General features: G+C 43.2%; 1 long non-coding RNA gene across 1 annotated transcript; it reads left to right on the top strand.

The window, feature by feature from the left end:
- The first annotated feature begins 300 nt into the window (after positions 1-300).
- On the top strand, positions 301-8571 carry LOC132209308 (uncharacterized). Its single transcript, XR_009445411.1, has 3 exons — positions 301-1024; positions 6926-7056; positions 8255-8571. It is a non-coding gene; the product is annotated as an uncharacterized LOC132209308 (long non-coding RNA).
- The last annotated feature ends 1478 nt before the right edge of the window (positions 8572-10049 follow it).

A 10049-nucleotide genomic window follows, 5' to 3' on the forward strand; every position in this document is an offset into this window, starting at 1 on the left:
CATCCCACCCCTTTGACTTGTTGGTCCTCCATAGACTGACCCATCCCCTCCCCACCTACACTCACCTTTACCTGCTCCATCCTCACCTCTTTAACTTGTCTGTCTCCTCTCCACTTGTCTCCCACTCTCTCCCTGTTTGTTTCAGCATCCCCTTCCCCTCCCCCATTTCTGAAGGGTGTGGGCCCGAATACGTCAGTTTTCCTGTTTCTCTGATGCTGCCTGTCCTGTTATGTTCCTCCAGCTTCACCCCCGGCCCTTTTAAAGTTTCAAAGCTGTCGCGCATGCGCCCCGCGGATCACTGCCCCCAATAAAGATGGTGACGGTCACACGGGCCTATCGCCATCTGAGGCGTTGATTTGTTTTCTGCAAACGTGAGTCTGGGAGTTTCAAATGGGTGTGTTTTCCGACGTGCACTAACTGTTTGTAAAACTTCCAAACCCATACGAATATCACTTCCCTCCAGCTTTCTACCGTTTTGCTTTCTTTACTGTGGCCTGCTCTTACCTCAATTGCACAAATCTTGGTCTCAGCGAAGGATCTAGGCCCGAAACGTCAGCTTTCCTGCTGTGTACATCCAGCTGCACACCGTGTTATCTCGGATTCTCCAGCATCTGCAGTTCCGGTTATCTCAGCGACTCTGCACCGCACTCGTGGATGATCACGTGGTTTTCACTGATCCCGCCCTCCCTTCATTCCGATTGGGCGACATCCGTCCGGTCATGCACGGCACACCTGTGCTCCTATTGGTCGCGCACTGACATCAATCAGCCGGACTTCACTGTGAGCTGGAGCATGCGCAGTGCTTTGTGTTATTGTTGGAAGCAAATGAACGTCGTCGCAATGTTGCATTTTGAGACGAATGAGACTGAAAACTGGATCTGTCTTTTTACCTTCACAGATGCTGCCAGACCTGCTGAGCTTTTCCAGCAACTTTGTTTTTGTTCCTGATTGACAACATCCCAGTTCTTTTGTTATTTTTTAATAAGTCGCGATTGAAAAGGCTTCCGGCAGCTCAAAGCTAAAGGTACTCTTGATACCGCTCTGTCAGCCAATAGAGAAATAGCGATGAAATAAGGGTAATAAATACAGGTCTAGCAGTCCTCAGGTAAGATGTAAAGGGAATAATTATGAATATGAAGAACATCACGTGGTGAAGTGAGGTGAGTGTTGTTCATATGAACTGTGATTGGACAGAGAGGGAGGTTAATCAAAAAAGAACAAGCAGAAAAGAGACTCTCAAGAAAGGTCTGTGCAATGGAAAGCAACGAGAATCAGAAGATAAAAGCCCAACACAAGAAAAAGTTTGAAGACCGCGGCTGCAGAAACTCCAATAAGTTGTTTCACTGCTCTACTGCTTAGTTATTGACTTAAGCAGTATAATCCACATTCAACTGTAAGTAGCTGTCTGAGTTTGTCACTGTAGTTTACTTCATAACAGATAAACTCCACACTTTGTCTCAATAAAGCTGACAGTTGGTTCACCAATTAGTTCTGCTGCCAAGTCTGTTCTTGTTTGAAAAGGGGTATAGATCACATTTAAATAGACAATGAAAAATGTCAATCCAGGCTGGGAGCAAAATTCTACTCCCTCGCCACTGACTCCATCCCTGCCCCGGGTAACTGGCAGGTAACACACTGGTCACAGTCAGGGTGCAATATTTCACCCCAAGATGAGCTTCTAACCACATTACTCACCCCCACACTCATTATCACAAAGACCACATACAATTTCAACCTCAACAGCATCTCAGGTCATCTGCTGCTGAAACTCTCATCCATTCCTTTGCTACCTCTCGACTTAACTCCCCAAACACACTCCTGGCCGGCTTCTTAATACTACTTCCCTGAAATCTTGAACTGATCCAAAAATCTGCTGCCCATGTGTTTATTCTCACCGATTTTAACATCTTCAAGTTTTGCCATTCTGTGCTCACTAACATAAACATTTTCTCAGTGGCAAAGCACCAAGGTTTTGAAATTCATATCCTTATTTTGAAATTTTGGCATCACACCACTTTCGTTTGATAGTCCCTCCAGCTGCAAACCCCTCTGAGATATATCTGAAGAAGGGTCACTGGACACAAAACAGTAATGCTGCTCTCTCTCTCTCCACAAGCACTGCCAGATAAGCTGAGTTTTACATCAATTTCTGCTTGTGTTACAACTTTCAAGCATCTACTGTCCTTTTGCTTTTTCCTTCAAGACATTTGTTCTCCCTGACTTCCAACCTCCTGTGGATTTCTGGTTTTAACTCCCACCTTTTTCATGTTTTCAGTTCCTAAGGCCATAAGCTCTTGAATTTACTCCCTAAACATCCGTGGTTTTCAAAGTCCCCTTGTTTGTTCAGGATATTCCTTGAAACCTACTTCTTTGGCCAGTTTTGGGTCACTTGTCCTAATAAGTACCTGGTATCAAATATTGTTTTGTGACAACCTTGTGTAATATGTCAGATCATTGGATTGAATCAAAAATGTGAAAACATTTAAATTGTTCTTTTGGAAAACATCACTAATCCTTTACGATCATTTGGGAACTCGTTACCTAATATCATTGCAAGTGCGACTTCACCACATGACCTGCACTGGTTCAGAAAGGTCAAACATCAAGTTCTCCAGATGTAACTGAGGATTGGCAATAGTTACTGATACCTTTGGAGAGTGATCCAACGTTCATGTATCTGGATATGGTGAATGAATAGACAATAGGTGCTGGAGTAGGCCGTTCGACCCTTCGAGCCAGCACCACCATTCATTACGATCATGGCTGATCATCCACAATCAGTATCCTGTTCCTGCCTTATCCTCATAACCCTTGATTCCACTATCTTTAAGTGCTCTATCTATCTCTTTCTTGAAAGTATCCAGAGAGTTGGCCTCCACTGCCTTCTGGGGCAGTGCATTCCATATATCCATCGCTCTCTGGGTGAAGAAGTTTTTCCTCAACTCTGCTCTAAATGGCCTACCCCTTATTTTTAAACTGTGTCTTCTGTTCTGGACTCACCCATCAGCGGAAACATGCTTCCTGCCTCCAGAGTGTCCAATCCCTTAATAATCTTATACGCCTCAATCAGATCCCCTCTCATCCTTGTAAACTCAAGTGTATACAAGCCCAGTCGCTCCAATCTTTCAACATATGATAGTCCCGGACGCCATTCCAGGAATTGACCTCGTGAACCTACGCTGCACTCCCTGAATAGCCAGAATGTCCTTCCTCAAATTTGGAGACCAAAGCAGCACACAATACTCCAGGTGCGGTCTCACCAGGGCCCTGTACAGCTGCAGAAGGTCCTCTTTGCTCCTGTACTCAATTCCTCTTGTTATGAGGCCAGCATGCTATTAGCTTTCTTCACTGCTTGCTGTACATGCATGCTTGCTTTCATTGACTGATGTACAAGAACACCTAGATCTCGTTGTACTTCCCTTTTACCGAACTTGACTGCATTGAGATAGTAATCTGCCTTCCTGTTCTTGCCACCAAAGTGTATAACCACACATTTATCCACATTAAACTGCATCTGCCACGTATCCGTCCACTCACCTAGCTTGTCCAACTCACCCTGTATTCTCATAACATCCTCCTCACATTTCACACTGCCACCCAATTTTGTGTCATCAGCAAATTTGCTAATATTACTTCTAATGCCTTCGTCTATATCATTAATATATATCGTAAACAGCTGCGGTCCCAGCACTGAACCTTGTGGTACCCCACTGGCCACTGCCTGCCATTCTGAAAGGGACCCGTTTATCACTACATTTTGCTTCCTGTCAGCCAGCCAATTTTCAATCCAACTCAGTATTTTGCCCCCAGTACCATGTGCCCGAATTTTATTCACCAATCTCCTATGTGGGACTTTATCAAAGGCTTTCTGAAAGTCCAGGTACACTACATCCACTGGTTCTCCCTTATCCATCTTCATATGGACATGTTGCAGAACCTGTTGGGTAGGAGAAGTTCAGAAACAGAACTGCGATGGCTTCCTTCTGACTCGAGAGGGTCTAACTTTACTTTTTAATTGAAAAATCTTCAGGTTCATTTATAGTTCTTCACGGAGTATGAATTGTTGAACTTATTCAGCTGCATGTGTCCAATAAATTTCTTCAGATGTGAGGTCAAAGAAATTCAAAACTATTCCTCATCCTCCCACAGACTTTCTCTCACTGTTAAGGTGCCTACTCATGGACTTAGGGGATCCAGGTACATGATTATTTGAAGTTTACATCTCATTTAGACAGTGGTTAAACAGTCTTTTGGCACGGCAGCCTTCATTGCTCAATTGTTTCAGTTTAGGAGTTGGGAAGTCATATTGAGGTTGCACAGGATGTTGATGAGACCTCTTCTGGAATACAATGTGCGGTTTCTGTCACACAATTACAGGAGGCATATCATGAAGCTGGTGAGCGTTAAGAAGAGGTTTACCAGGATGTTGCCTGGTATGGAAGCTTTGATTTATAAAGAAAGGTTGGATAGACTTTGACTTTTCTTGCTGGTGCTTAGGAGGTTGAGAGGCGGCCTGTTAGAAGTTCATAAAATAATGAGACATGTAGATAGTATGAATTGTGGTCGTCATTTCCCAAGGATGGGAGATTTCAAGACTAGGGAATGTCTTTAAGTTGGGAGGAGATAATTTAATAAAAAAAATATGCAAGGCAGAACTTTGCAGTGACTGTGAACAAAGCAATGGCAAGTTCCAGCAGAGAAACGGGTGGCAAAGAAACAGGTGACAGTGAACCAGGCATGTGAGGGCTAATGTGTTTCGTTTGCCAGTGACATTCACCGCTTCACAAAGTGGAGAACGTTGAAGTGCAGCAGCGACGGTGATTATTTTGCAGGATATTCACCTTGCAAATGGTTTTTCCGCCAGTATCCCTGATTACATCGCAATCGACAGGATGAAAGCTGCAGCAAGACGTGTGGAGCCAGTGGTGTAATTGAGACGGCATCTGATTTTGAATTGGAAGTTTGGAATATTGTATCCTCTCTCACTCGAGTGAAGTTGACAGCTTTTCTACCCTTGCAAATTGACAGACACTCCCGAAGAGGAATGTCTGGCCAACGCTGTTTTTGTCAGGTTCCCAGCAGCTTAAGTGAATGGATTGCTGGGTTTTGGAAATTGAAAATTGAAATTAAAAGGTAAATGAGTAACTTGAGTGTGGGGCTACTTCAGCTCATTGTATATTTCATATCCCAGCTCATGGCAACAGTACCCATTGTCAGGAGAAACTGCATGTGTTCCACACAAAGCTGCCTTTTGCTGGGAAACCTTGTGTACAGCAGGAGAAGCGGGTAGAACACTGTGTGTATAAGACTGACACTGAGCCACACATTAAACGGTAAAGATAACAAGTAAAGTTGTAAACTTGCTCACCCAGCTGGCTTGTTTTCGTTCAGACTTTTCGTCACCACGCAAGGTAACGTCATGAGTGAGACTTCCGAAGAAGCGATGTTGTTCTCCTCCACTTGAAATTTATACTGCCCGGTCTGTTCCGGCAACTTCTGTCATTTCGCATTCTGTTCTGTATGGGTTGCATATGGGGTCCAATTCTATATGTTTGCCGACTGCATTATGGATTGAGAACCATGCCTCTAGGAATTCCCATGTGTGGCTATGTTTGGATTGCACTACTACGGTTATGTTGTCCCAGTTAAACTGATGGCCTTCATTATCCGGGTGTACTGATATTAGGGAAAGTTTGTCATGTCATTTTGCTGCCGGCTGATGTTCATGTACACTGACGGCTAGTTTCCTTCCTGTCTGTCTGATATAATGTTTGTGGCAATCGTTGCACAGTATTTTGTAAACACTGTCAGTTCTGCATGTCGTGGGTATGGTGTCTTTAATCCTTGAGAATGTTTGTCGTAGCATGGCTTTGGGCTTGTGTGCTACCGTAATTCCTAGTGGTCATAGGAGTTGTCAGTTCTGATATGTTCTTGATGTGTGGCAGTGTGTCCAGTGTGTTAGGGCATAATGTGTCCTCTTCGTGTTGCTGTTTAGTCAGTACCTGTGGATGAAATTGCAGGGATAGCCATTCAAAGCGAAGATTTTGTATTGGTGTTCTTCCTCTTTCTGCATAGTTCTGGGTCATTGCAATGAGTGGTGACCCATTTAAATAGTGTCCCGACACAGCTTAGTTTGTGCACCACTGACCTGAGTTAGTTGCCAAATTAAAAATATCCGAGCCCCTCGAGGCACTGACCCGAGTTGTTGTGTGCAAAAGACAACACACAAAGGAGGATCCTTGTGTGATTGATCCAATGTGATCTGTATGCCAGGGTAACAGTGAAGACTGGTCTTCAACACCCACATTGAACCTGGCTCCACTTGGCCTCCAGTCGCCTCTCACAAACTACCATTGCCCTTCACTTTTCCTGACCTCCCCTCTATTCTTGTTTTAAACTGATTGCACGCCAGGCAGTTTCAGCTGGCATTGCTGATGTGGAACTGTAACATGGAGTGAATTGATTTTGACTGATCAATGACATAATTCTGCTTCTCAAGATCAGTCAATATTTCAGATTTATTACTTTAAATGATAACCATGAACAGGCTACGACAGTGAAGGCACTGAATAGTAATCTCTGGACCAGCAGGAAAGATCAGTTTATGGCACTCAGGACACTGTCTGATTCGGCCTTGCATTCTCCCAACCTTCTGCACATGATGCCCCTCTGCTCTGTTTCGGTTTTGTTACGTCTTGATATATAATAGTCTCCAGTTATCTGTTCTTTTGCTATTTCCAATACATGAGACCCTCTTTCCATGCCTTGTGCCTGGCTGCACAGCTCAGTGGTCAGAGCACTGTTCTCAGAAACTAGTGGTTGTGAGTTCGAGCCTGTGATAGTGTTTGTACACCCCCTGCTTCAAAGGGCAAAAAGAGCCCTTTAAAAATTATCTGAAATTATAACAGTATCATTTCCTCCACAGACCAGAAATATGTGTGAATTTCCACATTGCTGTTTGTCCTTCCACTTGAGGAGGAGCATTTGGAATGGCAGGAAGCAGCTGACATCAGTGATGTTTGGCTGGAAGTACAAGGTGAAGCAGGAAAACTGCAGGTGAGCAATGGGGGAGGAGCACAAACCCAGGGCATCCATCAAATACTTCCATTTGTTGCTGTAAACAGGTTCTAGTTTTGGAGTCTGGAATGGGACAATAGAGCCAAGTGAGTGACGTTCTGCTTTCTGGGGGTTGCTCTCTCCGAAAGCCTCTGGCACTCTCAGTGGAAGGTGTCCTTGTTAGTTTCCTTCTGTGGGTGAAAATGAGGGTCACTTCCCCGAGGGGGCATGGACACAGTCTTCCCACCTCAAACTTCAGTTTTGCTTGTTGGTTCCTCAAAGTGTTGACCCAGAAACCCGCACTGCACACACTTCATTGGGGAGACAGTGGCCTGAGATTGTTATCACTGGACACTTAATCCAGAGACCCAGATACTATGTTGGGGACTTGTGTTTGAATCCAGTTGCAGCAGACGGCGGAATTTGAATTCAATACAAACCTGGAATTAAGCGTCTAATGATGAGCATGAATCTGTTGTCCTTTAAGGGAAGTAAACTGCCAGCCTTGCTTACATGTAACTCCTGACCCACAGCAATGTGGTTGACTCTTAACTGCTCTCTGGACATTTAGGAATTGGTAATAAATGTTACCCTAGCCAGTGATGCCCTCATCCCGTGAATGAATTTAATAAGTATGTCAGGAATTCCTCCTGTATGCAATGATAACTGATTTGCTTTGCCCAATCTTTATGCAGACTGAAGTCACCTGACTCTTGAAGTCAGTGACCTTTCATCACAGTTAGAGCTCTCCCTTTCTGCTGGTGTCTTCAATTTCCTGTTTAGTGCCTTCTGCTAAAATTACCACTTGAGTTGACTGGGGTGGATATACATCGACCACTGTCAATTTCTGTCCCTTGATGTTTCTAAACTGTACCCAGACTCCATTTCACCAGAACTAATATCCATTGTCATTACCATATTAATTTTATTCCGTAACCAGTAATGCTGACCTACCTCCTCCTTCTTGTCAGTCCTTCCAAGAAACTGAATACCCCTGGAGCCCAGCTTCAGACATCGTAGATATTTTGGTTTCTGATTTACCAAAATATCCTGGATTCTGGAAAAGTCTGAGTTCAGTAGAAATTAGCAGTTGTAACACTGCTATGTAAGAAAGAAAGAGGAGCAAAAATAAGGGATAAAGCCAGTTAACATGATTTCAATCAGTTGGGAAAGTGCTTAATAATGTCTCTTCATTAAGTATGTTTCAGCAATGCTTTTAAAACAAAAATCGTATCATCTGATTAAATCAACGTGGTCAATCCAGAAGAAGACATTCCATGATGGAGACAGGGCAGTTGCAGGTAAGTTCAAGGTCACCCTGGGGCCAGGCATGTTTGACAATTTCATTCCTTTTTCAGAGTCAAACAAGTGAGGTCGCAAAGAGGAAACCAACAGCTGCATAACACCTGGATCCCCAAGAGGCATTTTGTAGGGTGTCACACTGGTGGCTAATAGATAAGATAAGGGCTCTGGAACTGAAGGTAATGTATGAGCATGAATAGAGAGTTGGTGAACATGCAGGACATAACAGTAAGTGTTATTGTGACTGTGATGAGAGGAGTGCAAAGGATTCGAAGGTGAATATAAAGGTTAAATTAACTTCAGGGATGTTTTTAAGGGACTTTCAGGACAGATGAGACCATCCATCCTCTTGACAGCTGATCAGCCAGTCTGGCCACCAAATAAATTAATAGACGGATTGGTCACATGTGGGCAGGCCTCCTGGTGCCTTCACCCCCATGGGCAATATCCCAGGAAGGCTGTTAAGGGAAGATGGTGAAGATGGGAAACTGCATCCATGTTATGATGCCCACGTTTACAAACAAGCCCTCCCCACATGACAACCGCGTACACGGAGATGAAGTGGAAAACAGCAGGTAACTGCTGGAACAGGTTTTGTGTTCTTTCTCGGGAAGGTTTTCTTTTAAAAAAGAATAAGCCCAGTGACATCACAATGGTTTGCCTGTGATGTCATAAACACAAACAAGAATAAACAATAACTGCTGTGTGTCTTCACTTCATGTTGAGACAACGTGAGGTGAACATTGCAGACTTGTAGCTCTGCAGTTTCAAGTGCGAATCGCTTATTTCTTTTCTCTCCCTCATCAGTGTAATTAGAACTAACACTAATTGAAGCGGAGGGAAAGGAGCAATACCTTTGTGGTATCACTCTTGGTTGTGAGAAGAGTTTTGAGGTAATTTGAATTCAATATATACTGGACACTATTTGTAAAGAAATTGGATTTTAGTACGAATTTCAAAGACGGGAAAACTGGAAAAATGATGTGAATTTGGGGTAACCCGATTGAATTAATGCGTGTATGTTGTGGGTCGCAATGGTTCCAGTACTTGCCAAAACCAAAATTATATTGGCCACATTTTTGTGTCCGCTCTTTGATGGAGGAAAATGTTTCTTCTGGTCTTTGCTGAAGGTGATATTAGCAGGAAAAATGTTCATCTCGGATGACCGCAAGATCCCATTATCACAACAATTCGCAAACAAAACAAGAATGGAATTCTCCCGTATAAATCATCTACTATTTATCCCTCAGTGAATGTTATTTCAATGGAAAAGCTAATCATTACCAATTGTTATTCATGAAAACGTGCTTTCTGCACATTAACCAGTGCCTTTCCTACATTACAGCAGCCAAAAAATAGTATTTAGATGAAAAAGGCCCTTTGGGAAATCATTCCAGATGTTCAAGGTGTTGGATTAGAGCAAAGCTTTGTTGAGTTTCATTTTGAACTGAAGTATCTGAAGGGTGATGTCCTGGCTGCTCAGTTGACAAGTTAAAATGTTAAATTGTTGAAGGAAGACCAAGTAGACAGTGAAGGCGCAAATGAATATTTGACATATGTAATGAGGCTGAAGTCAGCATATTTTTTGGTCTAGTATTTAAGTGTGATCGTACTCTTTCTCTTTTCATGTTGAATTTGGTTTTTACTTTTATGGTGTTTTCATTTGTCTTTTAGGTTTGACGATACTTCAC

The sequence above is a fragment of the Stegostoma tigrinum genome, unplaced genomic scaffold, assembly GCF_030684315.1.
Source record: "Stegostoma tigrinum isolate sSteTig4 unplaced genomic scaffold, sSteTig4.hap1 scaffold_839, whole genome shotgun sequence".
Classification (NCBI taxonomy): domain Eukaryota; kingdom Metazoa; phylum Chordata; class Chondrichthyes; order Orectolobiformes; family Stegostomatidae; genus Stegostoma; species Stegostoma tigrinum.